Source organism: Podarcis vaucheri (genome assembly GCF_965113315.1).
Source record: "Podarcis vaucheri genome assembly, chromosome: 9".
Lineage (NCBI taxonomy): Eukaryota > Metazoa > Chordata > Lepidosauria > Squamata > Lacertidae > Podarcis > Podarcis vaucheri.
Genome location: NC_138767.1, coordinates 14,764,992 through 14,782,766, shown reverse-complemented (window position 1 = coordinate 14,782,766; position 17,775 = coordinate 14,764,992).

Below are 17,775 nucleotides of genomic sequence, written 5' to 3'. Positions count from 1 at the left end.
GTCCTGGAAAGGAGATGGAAATAAAACAGTCTGTATAACAATGCTTTTAAATAAATCCTGTGGTGTGGCCACATTTGGGAAACAGTGCGCAGTTCTGGTGCCCCATCTAACAAAACGGTCTATCACAGCACTGCAAAAGGGGTGACAAAAAGGATGATCAAGGAATTGGCGCCCCCTCCCTATGAGGTTGTTAACTAAGTGGAACCTCCAAATTCAGCAGCAGTATACCTTTAAACACTCCGCACTGGGGACAGTGAACAGGGGAGAGATGCCCTGTTTTCTACCTTCCCCAAGGTGTCTGAGTGACTAATGATGGTGAGGTAGGAAAACGTGAAGCTTTGTAGGCCTTTGTTCTCAACCAGCAGGGCCTCCATATGTTCCTAACAAGGAAATGTCATCCAATATTGTGCAATTACCTGATTACCTCTAATTATTTCTCTCTGCTCTCTCTGAGTGTGCTATTAACCCGTTCAAGAAAATTACTTCATCGTATTTGTTAGTGTGTGGCCGGAGTTTCATAACCCGGCTGGTCTTTCAGCATAATTGCTACAAAATTGTTTCTTGAGGTTGCTTAAGCAATCCAATGAATTCATAACACACCCACATGGCAGGTTTCTACATGCCTTGCTTATATTATTCCTACACAGTAAGCTGCCTTCTACATAGTCAGAACGCTGATTCGCAATGCATCTGGTTATGTGCTATATTCACTGCAATCTACAGATCAGCCACTAAGAGACCATCAAACCAACACAATTTAGAGGCCAGCGAACGGCTATTAGGAATTAACAGCACAGCAGAGGACTAGGTGTGTTGTTGCTGCACATTCACAGTCATACTTTGCACAAGAACCTAGGTGTGAACCAGGAGCGTGTCACCAATGCCTCGAGCATGCCCTATCTGTAACTCAAAGGAGCTAGGGAAGGATTGCAACAGCCGTGGAGAAAGCGGTTATATTGCTTAACAGAAAGTAGAACAGTTGCTGGTCATCCAAAAGCATGGGTAGGCATAGTAAGGCCCCGGGGGTCGGATCTGGCCCAATCGCCTTATAAATCCGGCCAACGGACGGTCCGGGAATCAGCGTGTTTTTACATAAGTAGAATGTGTGCTTTTATTTAAAATGCATCTCTGGGTTATTTGTGGGGCCTGCCTGGTGTTTTCACATGAGTAGAATGTGTGCTTTTATTTATTTGTGGGGCATAGGAATTCATTCATATTTTCCCCAAAAAATATAGTCCGCCCCCCACAAGATCTGAGGAACAGTGGACCGGCCCCCAGCTGAAAAAGTTTGCTGATCCCTGTCCTAGTAATAATAATAATAAATAATAATAAATTTTATTTATATCCTGCCCTCCCCAGCCGAAGTCGGGCTGAGGGCGGCTAACAACAATAAAACAGTACAACAGTACAACACAACACTCTAAAATCATTCATTATAAAATTAATTCAAATCAAACCAATGGCAACCATTGGGCCAGAGCTCCACGAAGATTGCCGAAGGAGGGAGTCAGGCTGTGCCCTGACCAAAGGACTGGTGGAACAGCTCTGTCTTGCAGGCCCTGCGGAAAGATGTCAAGTCCCGCAGGGCCCTAGTCTCTTGTGACAGAGCATTCCACCAGATCGGAGCCACAGCCGAAAAAGCCCTGGCTCTAGTTGAGGCCAGCCTAACCTCTCTGAGGCCTGGGACCTTCAAGATGTTTTTATTTGAAGACCGTAAGTTTCTCTGTGGGACATACCAGGAGAGGCGATCCCGTAGGTACGAGGGTCCTAGGCCATATAGGGCTTTAAAGGTTAAAACCAGCACCTTAAACCTGATCCTGTACTCCACTGGGAGCCAGTGCAGCTGGTATAGCACCGGGTGAATGTGATCTCACAGCGAGGACCCCGTAAGGAGTCTCGCTGCAGCATTCTGCACCCGCTGGAGTTTCTGGGTCAGTCTCAAGGGCAGCCCCACGTAGAGCGAGTTACAATAATCCAGTCTGGAGGTGACTGTTGCGTGGATCACAGTGGCTAGGTCAGGGCGAGAGAGGTAAGGAGCCAACTGCTTAGCTTGGCGGAGATGGAAAAATGCCGCCTTTGCTACAGCTGCAATCTGCACCTCCATGGAAAGGGAGGTGTCGAAGATTACACCCAAACTCTTAATGGACGGTGCTGGCACTAATTGCACCCCCGCAAGAGATGGGAGTTGCCCCCTCAATCCCATATCGTCCCGTCCCAGCTTCAACCGGCTTCCACGTACCATCCAGCCACAGGTTCCAAATATCTGGTCAGTGCGTCTGGGGCCAAGTCAGGATGGCCATCCATCAACAGATAGAGTTGGGTGTCATCAGCATACTGATGGCAACCCAGCCCAAAACTCCGGACAAGCTGGGCGAGGGGGCGCATAAAGATGTTGAAAAGCATTGGGGAGAGTATCGCACCCTGAGGTACTCCACACACAAGGAGTGGCGCGATTACAATTCCCCCCCCAAGCGCCACCCTCTGTCCCCGACCAGAGAGAAATGAGCGCAGCCATTGAAGGACTGTGCCCTGGATCCCCACGGCGGCAAGGCGGTGGTCCAGGAGTTCGTGATCAACCATGTAGAAGGCTGCTGACAGATCTAGAAGAATCAGCAGCCCCAACCCGCCTCGATCCAGCTGTCTACGAAGATCATCTGTTAGGGCAACCAGAGCCATCTTGGTCCCATGACCAGCGCGGAAGCCGGACTGGAATGGATCTGATGTTTCATCCAGAAACCCACCAAGCTGTTCAACAACCGCTCTCTCAATCACCTTACCCAGGAATGGAAGATTCAAAACTGGGTGGTAATTGGTTAGATCTAAGGGATCTAATCATGTTTTCTTTAAGAGCGAGCGCACCACTGCCTCCTTCAGTTTCCCTGGGAATGTCCCCGTACCAAGGGACCTCGTCTGGACATGCTCTAATCAGCCAAGACGGGCACGGGTCGAGAGGACAGGTGGTGGGCTTTCCAGCTCGGAAGAGTCTGTCCACATTGGCTGGGGATATCCGGTCGAAGTGGTCCAATACTGGACCCAAGGACAGTTGAGGGGCCTCCAGTTCCTTTATTGTATCCAAATTGGCAGGGAGGTCATGGTGGAGCAACAAGACCTTCACCGCAGAAAAGCTCACAAATGCCTCACAGCTGTGTGTCAAATTGTTATTTAAATTTGGCTGTCCTTCAAGGGACGTTAAAGACCTATTTAGCGGATGCAATGGAGGCCAAGAAGTAAGACTTCTTAGTAGCCTTCACTGCCATCTCGTAGGTTTTCATAAAAGCCCTATAAGATGTTCTTGAGGCTCCATCATGGACACCCCGCCATACTCGCTCTAGCCGTCTGAGGTCCCACTTCATTTTCCGGAGCTCCTCGGTAAACCAGGGAGCCCAGTTTCTGCGGGGTCTCAGAGGGCGCTTAGGTGCGATCTCATCGATGGCTGCCAAGAGCTGGGTATTCCAGCCCTCAACATGCTCAGTCAATGAGTCTCCAGGAGGAACAAGGTCCCGCAAGGCTTGACGGAATCTATCAGGGTCCATCAGCCTCTGCAGGCGAGCCCAAATCGGCTTGCCACCTAAGCAGGGTGGGGATGGAAAGTCAATCCTGGCTTTCAGAGCGTAGTGATCAGACCACGGCACCTTCATCAAAGGAGACATGATTACATCTATACCTACGCCAAAGATCAAATCCAGCGTGTGGCCTGCTTGATGTGTGGGGCCCGAAACAAACTGAGAGAGCCCTAGTGTCGCCATGGAAGACACCAGGTCCAGAGCCTGTGAGGAGGGAGTGGCATCAGCATGGATGTTGAAGTCCCCCAATACCAATACCAATACCAATACCAAGGCCCAGCCGGCCACCGCCTCCAGTAGGCCTGACAGGGTGGCTGCTGGTGCGCTAGGTGGCCGGTACACCAGCCAGACAGCCAAGCTCTCCTCGGAGCCCCACACTAGGCCAACACATTCAATGCCGGGGATTGATGGCGATGGTAGAGCCCTGAAAGGACAATCTTCACGGATTAATAATGCCACCCCTCCCCCCCCGGCCCACAGTCCGTGACTGGTGGAGGACGGAGAAACCCGGGGGCGCCATCTCTCATAAGGTAGCTGAGCAAATGTTTTGAATAATTTCTTTTATGTAACAGGAATTTTGAATAATTTATTTTATGTAACTGACAGATAGAAAATCAAGGTGCTTCCCTTCCTTCCTTCCTTCCTTCCTTCCTTCCTTCCTTCCTTCCTTCCTTCCTTCCTTCTTTCTCTTTCCTCTTTTCTTTCATTCTTTTCTTCTCATTCTTCTTTCATCCCCCCCTTGATCTCTGCTCTGAGCCATTATTGGGGTCTGAAGATTGTACTCACATGACGTTGGTGGGTGGTTGCCCCATCAACCTCACTCTGCCCTCAGCCAGCACACCCCCCCCCCTCAGTCTTTCTTACAGCCAGTTATAGGGTGACTCTGCCTGTCGTTGTACCGACACCTCCTCCTGCTCCACAGGTCTCAACCGTTTCCAGCCTCCGCTGTGTTAGCTGCCAAACATCCGATTTATAAAGGGTGAACAGTAAAGAGAAGTGATTCACAGTGGAACGGCAGCGTTCTGGTGCCCAGTTGTTTAGCAACAGCAACAGGAACAACGGGAGGCCTTCTTAATTACGCTGCTTGCTGAAATGAAGAAAGCTTGGGTAGAAAATTTGGAGAGGATTTCTGTGTGGTTGCAACCTCAGCTGACCCTTCATTCTAAGGCAATGCTATCCCTGCAGGAACCATTTTGCTTCAGCTGCTGACTCCTGAGTTTTATGGGGGGCACACTTATTTATTACACACACACACACACACAAAGTTGTTGTTGTACCCCACTGAGCCACTCTGGATGGCTTACAGCATATATACAGTGGTGCCTCACAAGACGAAATTAATTCGTTCCGCAAGTTTTTTCTTCTTGCGAGTTTTTCGTCTTGCGAAGCACGGTTTCCCATAGGAATGCATTGAAAATCAATTAATGCGTTCCTAGGGAAACCGCCTTCAGACCAGGTCCGGGGACAGTCTGTCCCCCGACCTCTTCTGAAGGCTGGTGGGGGGGGGACAAGGGCTTTTCTTCCCACTGCCAGCCTTCAGAAGGCTGTTCTGAAGGCTGGCGGTGGGAAGAAAAGCCCTTCTTCCCACCTCCCGCCCCGCAAGCTCCGGGGACAGGAGGGCTTTGCTGCCGACCGCCAGCATTTTAAAAGCCCCTGCTGTCCCGGGGCGATTTTAAAATGCTGGCGGCTGGGAGCGAAGCCTCCGCTGTCCCGGGGAGATTTTAAAATGCTGGGGGTCGGCAGCGAACGCTTCGCTCCCGCCCGCCAGCATTTTAAGATCGCCCGGGGCAGCGGAGAAGTCTCCGCTGTCCCGGGAAGGCAGGCGGGGGGGAGCAAAGACTTTTGCCCCCCGCCGGCCTTCAGAAGAGGTCCAGGACCTCTTCTGAAGGCCGGCTGTGGGCGAAAGTCTTTGCTCCCGACCGCCAGCAATTTAAAACAGGTCCCCGGAGATTTCCCTATGGGCTTTCGTCTTGCGAAGCAAGCCCATAGGGAAATTCGTCTTGCGAAGCGCCTCCAAAACAGAAAACCCTTTCGTCTTGCGGGTTTTCCGTCTTGCGAGGCATTCGTCTTGCGGGGTACCACTGTAATAACATAGTAAAACACCAAACACCAAAAACTTCCTGGTACAAGGCTGCCTTCAGATGTCTTCTAAAAGTTACGTAGTTCTTTATCTCCTTGACATCTAAAGGGAGGATGTTCCTCGGGGAGGGTGCCACTACCGAGAAGTCCCTCTGCCTGGTTTCATGTAACTTCACTTCTCATAGTAATAGTAATAATAAGAATAAGAATAATAATAATATATTATTTATACTCAGCCCATCTGGCTGGGTTTCCCCAGCCACTCTGGGCAGCTTCCAGCAGAATATTAAAATACAATGATTCATCAAATGTTTAAAGTTTCCCTAAATAGGGCTGCCTTCAGGCGTCTTCTAAAGATCAGATAGTTGCTTATTGCCTTGAAATCTGCTGGGAGGGCGTTCCACGGGGGGGGGGGGAGTTGCCACTACCAAGAAGGCCTTCTGCCTGGTTCCCTGTAACCTCACATCTCACAGTGAGGGAACTGCCAGAAGGCCCTCGGAGCTGGACCTCAGTGTCTGGGCAGAATGATGGGGGTGGAGATGCTCCTTCAGGTATACTGGGCTGAGGCTGTTTAGGGCTTTCAAGGTCAGCACCAACACTTTGAATTGTGCCTGGAAACTGGGAGTGAAGGAACCAGCACTTAATAATAACAATAAGTTATTATTTGATTATTATTACTGGTATTTGATTATGATGATGATGATGCTTTGTTTATTATTATATATTTGTTTATTACATGTTTAGCCTGGAAAAAAAGGAGACTGAGAGGAGATATGATAGCCATCTTCAAATACAGCGGAACCTCGGGTTAAGTACTTAATTTGTTCCGGAGGTCCGTACTTAACCTGAAACTGTTCTTAACCTGAAGCACCACTTTAGCTAATGGGGCCTCCTGCTGCTGCTGTGCTACCGGAGCATGATTTCTGTTCTCATCCTGAAGCAAAGTTCTTAACCTGAAGCACTATTTCTGGGTTAGCGGAGTCTGTAACCTGAAGCGTATGTAACCTGAAGCGTATGTAACCCGAGGTACCACTGTATCATAAGGGCTGTCACATGGAAGAGGGAACACACTTGTTTTCTCCTGCTCTGGAGGGTAGGACTCAAACCAATGGCTCCAAGATTCAAGAAAGGAGATTCTGACTAAACATCAGGAAGTACCTTCTGACAGTAAAAACTGTTCAGCAGTGGAACATATTCCTACTGGACTCTCCATCCTTGGAGGTACCGTATTTAAGCAGAGGTTTGGTGGCCATCTCTCATGGATGCTTTAGCTGAAATTCCTGCATTGCAGGGAGTTGGACTACAGTGGTGCCCCGCAAGACGAATGCCTCGCAAGACGGAAAACTCGCTAGACGAAAGAGCTTTCCGTTTTGGAGGTGCTTCGCAAAACGAATCTCCTATGGGCTTGCTTCGCAAGATGACAATGTCTTGCGAGTTCCTGCGGGTTTTTTTTCCTCCTCCCCCTTTTTCTAAGCCGCTAAGCCGCTTATCAGCTGATCCGATAAGCCTCTAAAAGCCGCTAATAGCGCTAATCCGCTAATCCGTCAATGGGCTTGCTTCGCAAGACGAAAAAACCGCTAGACGAAGAGAATCACAGAACGGATTCTTTTCGTCTTGCGAGGCACCACTGTAAATGATCCTTGGGTCCCTTCCAACTCTACAATTCTATGATTCTATATTGTCTTCCCCCCTAGCTGGATTCAAGGGAGCGATCCACAAAGCAGACCCCAAAAGAGTCTAAAATCGACTCACCCCTGTTGCAGAGTATATTTCTTTAGACCTGCATGTTGCACATTGCTGACTAGAATGTCTATCCAGATTTCAGCGTTGTCAGGCATAAATCAGGGCTGACATTTCCCCTGTAGTAATGATTCTCACAAACAGCAAATGTGATGGTAAAGCTGTGGCTGGGCCACTCTGCTTCAGATTACAGATGACGGAATATCCCAACTGCATTCTGAAGTCAGATTGCAGATGAATATTATTATATTATTATAAACAGCCTTGATCCAGTATATCTGAAGGAGTGTTTCTACCCCCATTGTTCTACCTGGACACTGAGGTCTGGCTCCGAGGGCCTTCTGGCGGTTCCCTCACTGCCAGAAGCCCAGTTACAGGGAACCAGGCAGAGGGCCTTCTCGGTAGTGGCACCTGCCCTGTGGAACGCCCTCCCACCAGATGTCAAAGAGAACAACAACTACCAGACTTTTAGACGACATCTGAAGGCAGCCTTGTTTAGGGAAGCTTTTAATGTTTGATGCATTACACTGGTACCTCAGGTTAAGTACTTAATTTGTTGCGGAGGTCCGTTCTTAACCTGAAACTGTTCTTAACCTGAAGCACCACTTTAGCTAATGGGGCCTCCCGCTGCCGCCGCGCCGCTGGAGCACGATTTCTGTTCTCATCCTGAAACAAAGTTCTTAACCTGAAGCACTATTTCTGGGTTAGCGGAGTCTGTAACCTGAAGCGTATGTAACCTGAGGTACCACTATACTGTATTGTAATATTGTGTTGGAAGCCACCCAGAGTTGTTGGGGAAACCCAGCCAGATGAGCGGGGTATAAATAAATAAATTGTTGCTGTTGTTGTTATTGTTATTAAGAAACAATTCCCCACACATAGAAAGCTAGGGTGTCAGGGAATACAGGCAAGAAACTTACTTTCCCCTGATGTGCTAACTTTCCAGGTGCAGAGATTTTGTTTCTTGGCTTTGATGTCTTCAGCGTCGGAGGAAGCTGCTTGGATGCCTGGGGCAGCACATCCATGGGCGGGGCGAGCCATCCATAGGGCAGGGTGCACTGTGGGGCTGCTGGAGTCTGCCTGCCTCCTCCCACTCGACACCCCACAGTTGGTGGGGGGAGGCAGCAGGCGGACTGTTTGGGTCAGCGTGGAGCCTGCGGGCCCCCAAGCCACAGCGTCACTCCAAGGGATCTCAGCAGGAAGCACCTGGGGTGTCTCAGAAGACAAGCCCATGTGGAAATGGTTCTCTAAGCTAGAAAGAACCAAGCTTACATGATGACCTTGTAAGCAGCATTAAAAAGATCGGCAAGGAAAATGGCCAGTAGATGGCCCCATTGCAACACATTACATAGCATCCTATTACACTCTTAAGTTCAAGAAAGTGCAACCAGTCATTTCCAAGTGATGCTTTTCATGGAAATGGTAATTACATTTCATAGATTTTTTATTTTATTTTTGCAATTAAAAATTAGCACTCTTTTCCTTGAGGACAAAATCATATATTTTGAGAAAGGCATTTTAAGTGCAAGAAATAAACACATGTATTAAAAATAATCATATTTAATACCTATGCACCCAACATCTCAATTTTATTTGGATGAACCTTCGTGCCTTTTGCAAGGCGTTCCATAAACTGCAAATATATTTGACTCATTGAGGGTGAAAGTCACTCCAGGGTGCTATTAAATGTTTATTCATTTATCAATAAAGATTTAACAAATACAGAAATAAGAGTTGTGTCATATTCTTCTCTCAATATATAACAGATATTTTATAGAAATACTCGATAAACTTGAATTATCCCCATCCCCATACTTCTCTTCTACTTTATGTAAACTTTTATACCCTGAACGGCCTCCATCTGGAATTAAACACATGGTTGACCTAATCCAGTTTATATACCATATGTGAATAATAATAATAATAATAATAATAATAATAATACCCCACCCATCTGCCCATCTGGCTGGGTTTCCCAAGCCACTCTGGACGGCTCCCAACAGAATATTAAAAACACGATAAAACATTAAAAACTTCCCTAAACAGGGTTGCCTTCAGGTGTCTTCTAAAAGTCAGATAGTTGTTTATTTCCTTGACATCTGATGGGAGGGCATCAGGGACGCGGACTTATAAAAAATATTGGGGGGGCCCGGGAAAGCTCATGAATAATAAATAAGCTCATGAATATGCAAATAAAGTGGCGCCGCCCCCTCGTGAGCAAATAGGGGAGAGCGTGCTGCGCCTATTAATCAGCTCCGGAACAGCTGATATGCGGGAAACGTGGGGCTAGCCGGAGGAGAGAGGCCGAGCCCCCTCCGCTCGGGCCCTAAATAGGGCAAGCCACGCCCCCCCCAGCCAGTGTGGCCGGTCGGGATTCCCCTGTTCTCGCGGGGGCTGAAACCGGCAGTGCCTTGGGAGTGGCGGTGGTGCTGCGAAGCAGCGAGGCAGGAGCCCCTGCCCCCGGGGATTCCCTAATCTCGCGGGGGACGGCCGGGGCTCTCCGACTAGGGCGCGCGGCTGACTGGCTGGCTGGCAAGGGAGCAGGTGGGGAGGAGGCGGGGGACGGCGGCGGCGCTCTGCTGGAAGGGCGCCCGAGATTATTGGGGGGGCTGAGCCCCCCCAAAAAATTTTTTGAGGGGGCTCAAGCCCCCTCAGGCCCCATGGAGTCGGCGCCTATGGAGGGCATTCCACAGGGCGGGTGCCACCACCAAGAAGGCCCTCTGCCTGCTTCCCTGTAACCTCACTTCTCACAGAGAGGGAACTGCCAGAAGGCCCTCGGCGCTGGACCTCAGTGTCCGGGCTGAACAACGGGGGTGTAGACGCTCCTTCATTTGGAAACCTTGGAGGTGCCGCACCAGTGCTAAGTACATGCCAGTGGTGACAGCAAATCCTACCTTTGTGCAGTAAGCGAGTTCCTACACATTTATGCATTCCCCTCTATTCTCTACCCAGACAAGCAAAAACCACTGACAGAGTTCAAGGCATAGCTGTCAACTTACAGATTTGAAAATAAGGGACCAGCAGCCTCACCTGTTCCAGGCACTCCAGTCTTCCTGTCCTCCTGCAGTCTGGTCAAACTCATGCTGGTAGCTTCAAGAACACTGTCCAACTGAATAGAATCTGAACTCAAATACAATTAAGAAGAAGCATATTAATAGTGAAATACAATTAAGAAGAAGTATATTAATAATGAAATAATTATTGAGGTCTAACTTAAAATGATATTTTTATTCATAACAAACTTAATAATGCAAACACATTGGCATTTGGTAATAACAAAAGTTCCTTTAGAAACACAATTTACAAAGACTTGTAATCTAGTCTCCAGAAACTTGATATAACATGAAATAATAATAGGTGTAAATATATGATGCAAACTACTAATAATTATAAATAGCAGAATGTAGGCACTCTGTATATAGAAAACCAGTGATATTTTAGGGAGCAGGCTGGCAGCCGGGGCCCATTAATTACATCCTAGGAGCCTACATAACACAAAACACTGTTGCTGTATGTAGGTTTTATTTGTTTTTTATCTTATATTTTGGAAATGTATATCCATTTTTTCCCCTTTAAATATTTTTTTTGGCCCCCAAGAGAGTGTGGCCCTAAGCTATAGCTTGTTTAGCTTATACGTAAATCCGGCACTGGCGGAGAGGGCTGAGGGCCAAACAAGAGAGTCTGAGTTCTGCTTTCGGACCCAAGGCCTGAGGTTCCCCATACCTCTGTTGGGCAATAGACAAGGGAATGCACCTCCGCTGGTTCTCCTTGACCTCATTAACCATTGTGCTCTTCTGGAGAGACTCGGGGAGGTGGGGTGTGGAGGTCCTGTGTTGCTATGGTTCTGCTCTTACCTGCAGGGTCACTACCAGAAAGTAGCACTAGGAGCAGAGGCGCCCACTTGACCAGAAGACCAGGGGACAGACGGACCAATGATGTGCTTGTGACACAGGAACACCTGGAGGAACCAGGGGGTGGAGCCGAATGTGGCGGCAGCATGGCTTCAAGGTCTGGAGGTTCCTCTCTAGCTCCACAGCTCCGCGCTCGCCCTCTTCTGCCCCTTGATCGTTCTCAACATTACCCCTCCCCAATATTTTATTGGGGGCCCCCGAAGGGACCTCAGCCCCTTAAAGTTGGTGCTTATGGCTAGGAGAATATTGTTGGCTCTATGGTTTGGGGGCTATGGAGTCCCCACAGGGTCCATTATGTCTCCTGTGCTATTTAACATAACATTTCAAATTGTGCAGGCAAAAACAGGTCGCCTGATATCCTTGTGACAACAGCTGCTGGACTGCTGGACAGCCCTGTCCACCTCTCAAACTGTTGCGATGCGCTCAAGGGATGGGGGCAATTGGCAGGCCCCCAGCTGGCTCCAGCCCACTGGCCTATTACCAGTCAAACTCCAGTCCTCGGTTCTGCATCAATCAGCAACTCAGAGCTTCAGAAGCCTTTCAGAAGCTGAGCACGCAAGCCAGCAGAGATAACAAGCTCTTCGCGATGGAAGGGCGGACAAAGGCATATGTAAAGCATTTGGTGTTGTTTAGTCATTTAGTCATGTCCGACTCTTCGTGACCCCATGGACCAGAGCACGCCAGGCACTCCTGTCTTCCACTGCCTCCCCCAGTTTGGTCAAACTCATGCTGGTAGTTTCAAGAACACTGTCCAACCATCTCATCCTCTGTCGTCCCCTTCTCCTTGTGCCCTCCATCTTTCCCAACATCAGGGTCTTTTCCAGGGAGTCTTCTCTTGTAATGAGGTGGCCAAAGTATTGGAGTCTCAACTTCAGGATCTGTCCTTCCAGTAGTGATGTATGGAAGTGAGAGCTGGACCATAAAGAAGGCTGATCGCGGAAGAATTGATGCTTTTGAATTATGGTGCTGGAGGAGACTAATGAGAGTCCCATGGACTGCAAGAAGATCAAACCTATCCATTCTTAAAGCATATTTACAAGCAGTTTATTCAGCATAGATCAGGACAAAGAAAACATGTCTGCTCTCCTTCATGTCCAAGAGCAAGAAGCAGCATAAGGCAAAAGCTATACACAAATGGAAGTTCCCAGCAAGCTGTGCTGGAATGTAAACAGACATGTGACATGCAACAGCTCCACACATCTGTTTAGGTGGAACGGAACATCAATATCCTAACACAAACTTGGCCTACAAGGGGTAGTAGAGATAAGGATCTGGACTGTACCATATATCAACACCACTGTTTGAGATTTGGGGCAGGGGAATCTGGAAAGAAGTCTCTGGATCCTCTGAGACATTTGAAAAACAAGCTTAAGTAAAGCAGAGCTGAAATTAATGTTCTTTTTTTTTTGCCAGCATTTTGATTGTGTTGCTGAAATTTTGAAAGTGGAGAAAAAGGTGACACTGCCCTTTGAATGTGGAATTTCCATCTTAAAAATCTAAATTTGAATACCTTAGATCAGGCAATATCTTTTGATTGCTTTGATTTTGGCAAGCTTCAGTAAGGGGGTCGGTCCTGTTTTATTACAATACTGTGAAAATCCTAATAAATTGTTGATTAAAAAATGGACTCTCCATGTGCTGTTGAATAACAAATGTGACAGGATATTATTGTCTGTCAAATACCATAGCACGTCAGCTTTTGAATTCAGTCAAATACAAAGGCTGGAAACCTGTGTTTATCGCTTGTTTTCATGCTACATCTGAATATTCCAGAAAAGGATTAGTACCTCTAACTAACTCTCCAGTTCTAAATGCTGATGAACAACTATTGTAATATAAATAGTTAAACGGGCCTATGTCCTACCTCTGTAGAACTCCCCTTAAAAATGGCTTTTTGATTTGTGCTGGTGACATTGCTATAATTTTTATAAGAATTACAATTCTGAACAAAAATCTCCGCACAAAATGCTCTTAAATTATTCTGGTTTTTGCAGTTTCAGCATGTCCTCCTTTTTTGCAATTGAATCTTGAATGCATCATACAAAGGAACTTTGCAATGAAAAGTTGAAGGCCATGCTCACTGCCCAAATGAAAATTCTAAAATGGTGGCCACTGGTGGGTTTACTTGGAAGTAAGTCCCCACTGAGCATAGTAGGACTTAGTAAGAATGCAGAGTGAGCTGGTTTTTACTTAAGATGGGCTATTCTGTCCCCTGCGTGCTCCTGGACACATAAAATAAAATATGACCCGGTTGACATTCTTTAATATATTGCTCTTAATGTGAAACTAACGTCTCAAGCTCTTTGCTTCTTTTTTTAAAAAAATCATCTGTAACAAGCAAAATGTGCTACACTTTATGATTGAGTCTGAAAGTGCTAATCAATGCCTGTTCCTCCCCTCCCCCTGTCGGAGACCTTGATCGGAAGGAAAATGCTGAAATATGATTTTTTAAAAAATCATAAAAATGTACACATAATATTCACATTTTTTCCTGCATACCACTTAGAGCATCAATTTAATGATTCCCTGTTGCTTGACACTGGGCCTTGGCATGCCAGCTCGCTCTAAGAAGGAGGCCTCTGCATTGATTTCAGTGTAGGGGTCTGCTGAAAGATTGATGATGTGAGATGGCTCGCTATATTTTCATCAAATATCCAAAGAATGTATATAATTCTCCGGCTAAGTTAGTTAAATTCCAGTATATTTGGCTGTGAAACTGAAACCAATCTTAAATCCACATGCTAAAATCCCCCCCCCCTTTTACTAAAAGAATGGTATACAGTGGATGCTCGGGTTGCAAAGTTATCCGTGCGGGATGCACGTAAGCAACCCGCAGCGTCCGCAACCTGCAACGGCACGTCTGCGTGCGCGCAGGTTGCGATTCGGCACTTCTGCACATGTGCAAAGCACGATTTAGCATTTCTGCACATGCACGACCGCCAAAACCCGGAAGTAACCCGTTCTGGTACTTCTGGTACCTCCGGGTTTTGGTGGTCCATAACCCGAAAAAACACAACCTGAAGCTTCTGTAACCCGAGGTATGACTGTATAGAAAAAAGGCTTTAGTTGGCGCCTTAACCTTGGTTGACATAGGTCCCTGTAACTTGGCTTCTCGCAGAGAGGGAACTACCAGAAAGCCCTCAGCGCTAGACTTCAGTGTCCGGGGAGAACGATGGGGGTGGAGACGCTCCTTCAGGTATACTGGACCGAGGCCGTTTAGGGCTTTAAAGGTCAGCACCAACACTTTGAATTGTGCTCGGAAACATACTGGGAGCCAATGCAGGTCTTTCAAGACTGGTGTTATGTGGTCTCGGCGGCCACTCCCAGTCACCAGTCTAGCTGCCGCATTCTGGATTAATTGTCGTTTCCAGGTCACCTTCAAAGGTAGCCCCACATAGAGTGCATTGCAGTAGTCCAAGCGAGAGATAACTAGAGCATGCACCACTCTGGCGAGACAGTCCGCAGGCAGGTAGGGTCTCAGCCTACAGTCTAGGAACCTTGAGGTCCCCAACTCTACTTGTCTTAACCCACGCAAACTCCTCTTCTGCAAGTTGTGTTGCAGGCAAGCTTCTAACAGTGGTTTTCTGTGACTCCCGTTTTCATCTTTTGCCGTTCTTCAGCCATGCAAAATGTTTGCGGTTCCTCCTCCATTCCTTTTCTTGTATTTTCTTTTTCTTATTTTTAGAAAGAGCAGCAGCAGAGAAGAACTTGGTGTCCCTGGATCTTTGAAAGCTTTCGAAAGCCAGCCTGTGGCCTTAGACAGATCGTTAGAACTGGCAGGCATCCTCCCATTGCGATAATTACAAAATAAAATAAAATCCGATTTCCCTACCACATGGCATGCCATAATGGGCCCCTCCGAAGTGTGAATTATGGATGAGAGTGAACATTTTAAAACCTTTCTCGGATTTTTATGTCCCATCTTCCTTCTTGGTAATCAGATCTTGATTAAGTGTTGGAATTAGCACCCGGGAGAATATTTCGGGTTTCCGGTCTTGGCTCCTCTTGTAGGATTCTCTTCTCTGTGTAGGTCAGACAGTCAAAATGATTCACAGGCAATAGAGTTCTGCTGCTCCAAGAGTGGAGGAGTGGAGGGGAAGAAGATGTCTAAATGCCCATTGATCAAATGTAAGTGACTTCTTGCTGCCTTTGGTGATACCAAAAAAAAAAAAAAAGAAGAAGAAGGAAGGAAGGAAGGAAGGAAAGAAAAAGCTACTGAGTATATTATTTGCTAGCAACCCAGTTCTCTGTGCTGGGATTAGGGTGATACAAAGGGGGGTGGGAATCCCCATTCCTTGAACAGATATAGACCCTGGATCCATTCATCAGCATACGATATGATAGTCTTTATTGTCATTGTCTCATACAGGAAAATGAAATTGAAAAAATCTACATAAGAGATTCAAAAACCAACAAGCCTGCTATCCCAACTATCCCAGCCTGGTTAGCCCCTAAAAACTCTGATATCCCATAATTGAATACAATATACTCACATAGAGACTACCTTAAAGGTAAAGGGACCCCTGACCATTAGGTCCAGTCGTGGCCGACTCTGGAGTTGCGGCGCTCATCTTGCTTTATTGGCCAAGGGAGCCAGCGTACAGCTTCCGGGTCATGTGGCCAGCATGACTAAGCCACTTCTGGTGAACCAGAGCAGTGCATGGAAACGCCGTTTACCTTCCCGCCAGAGAGATATCTATATATTTACTTGCACTTTGAGGTGCTTTTGAACTGCTAGGTTGGCAGGAGCAGGGACTGAGCAATGGGAGCTCACCCCATCACGGGGATTTGAACTGCCAACCTTCTGATTGGCAAGTCCTAGGCTCTGTGGTTTAACCCACAGCGCCACCCGCGTCCCAACCACTTGTCTGCACTGGTCAAAAAGTCATTTGTGTCCTATAGTTGTAGAAAGGGTGTGACAATAGGGGCTTGTCATGAAAACCACCTGCAGGTTATCACATTTCTCACTAGAAATCATAGTACGTGTTTATCCACCCTGGATAAATTCTGGACCAGGCAACTGTACGGCCAGATTCTCACTCAGTATCTATGCAATGCCAGTTCATTGGTATGAGGCTGCCTAAATATATTTCTAACCCTCTATTACGTTGGCTTATTTATCAGTTTCTTTCCTTTAAAGCATTTCCCTCCAACACGTTCACTGAAAAAGGCTCCCAGAACAGCTTACAACTTACAATCAAAAGCTTACAATCAAAAGCTTACAATCAAAAGCTTACAATCAATAGAAAGCCAGTCTTTGCCCTCAAGCTCTCAATCTGACATACATGTCATAAAAGGAAAATGAATCTGGAGGGAGGATGAAAATGACAAATTCTAGCTGAATTTAACTCTGTGCAAGATTACAACCAGGGATTACAACCAGCTGTGTCTCATTGCTTTCTATGGAAGGGTTATACACCTTTCTAAATTGATTGGATTGTGCTCATTGCTCACATATATGGTCTTAATTCCAAGTCTGGTTCCCCAGCCTTATTCTGAAATTAAGAAATTAAACACTCCTGGCAGCTTTAAATCCTTTTGGATAATTTATTGGAATACAGTGTGACGACTTCCTCTGACACTCCACCAGCTAACGTTTTTCAAGCCTCTTTGTTGACTAACTGCCAGCCCAGCTAAACGGAGCTATTTAAGAGCTAAAGTGCTGCTTAAAAATTTAATCCAGGCGATTTTTTTTATTTAAAGGCGGCGGCTTGCTGGCTCTAAATACATCTTTTTCTCCGGTTCACCACAAGGGGGCGTCCGCAGCTCAAATATCTCTTGGTTGCGATACATCCTCTTCCTAACGCAGCGGCTACTGATATTTCTGCAGGCAAAAAAACCCAACACCTCCTTTTCTGCCCAAACAGCTAAACGTTTTGCACACCCACATATCGTCCTTTTAAAAAAACGGTATCAACAAAACAACCACAAGAACCGAGTGCCAACGCCTGAATATATATTTGGATATACATTTTTCTCCTGGGCAAGAGTGGGGAACCAGCCATGCTGGAGAGGAAAGAATGCTTAGACCAGCATTCCCCAACCAGGTGCCCCCCCCAGGAGTTTAGAACTACACTTCCCATCACGTTGATTGTGACTGAAACTTGGCTGCGCCCCCATTCACTTCCGTAGGACTGATGCAGCCCAGCTCGTTCCATGGCTTTCAATGGGACGCGCTGCCCGATCCTGTACAGGCAACTTTCAAATCCTGTACTGGCACTTTCAAATAAGACTTACAGTACTTCCAAAGGAAGCATAGGATCGGATTGTGGTTGTTTGTTTGTTTGTTTGTTTGTTTGTTGTGGGTCTCCCTCACCCGTGAGACTTGTTGCTCAGCCTCTATTTCCGTTGTCAGCAAAGGGGATACATAACAGGACTCGGGATCACAGAACTGCAAAGTGGGCAGGGTCAACTAGTCGGACCCGCTGCATTGCAGGAATTTTTTTACCCATTGTGGGTCTTGAACCTGCAAGCCTTAGATT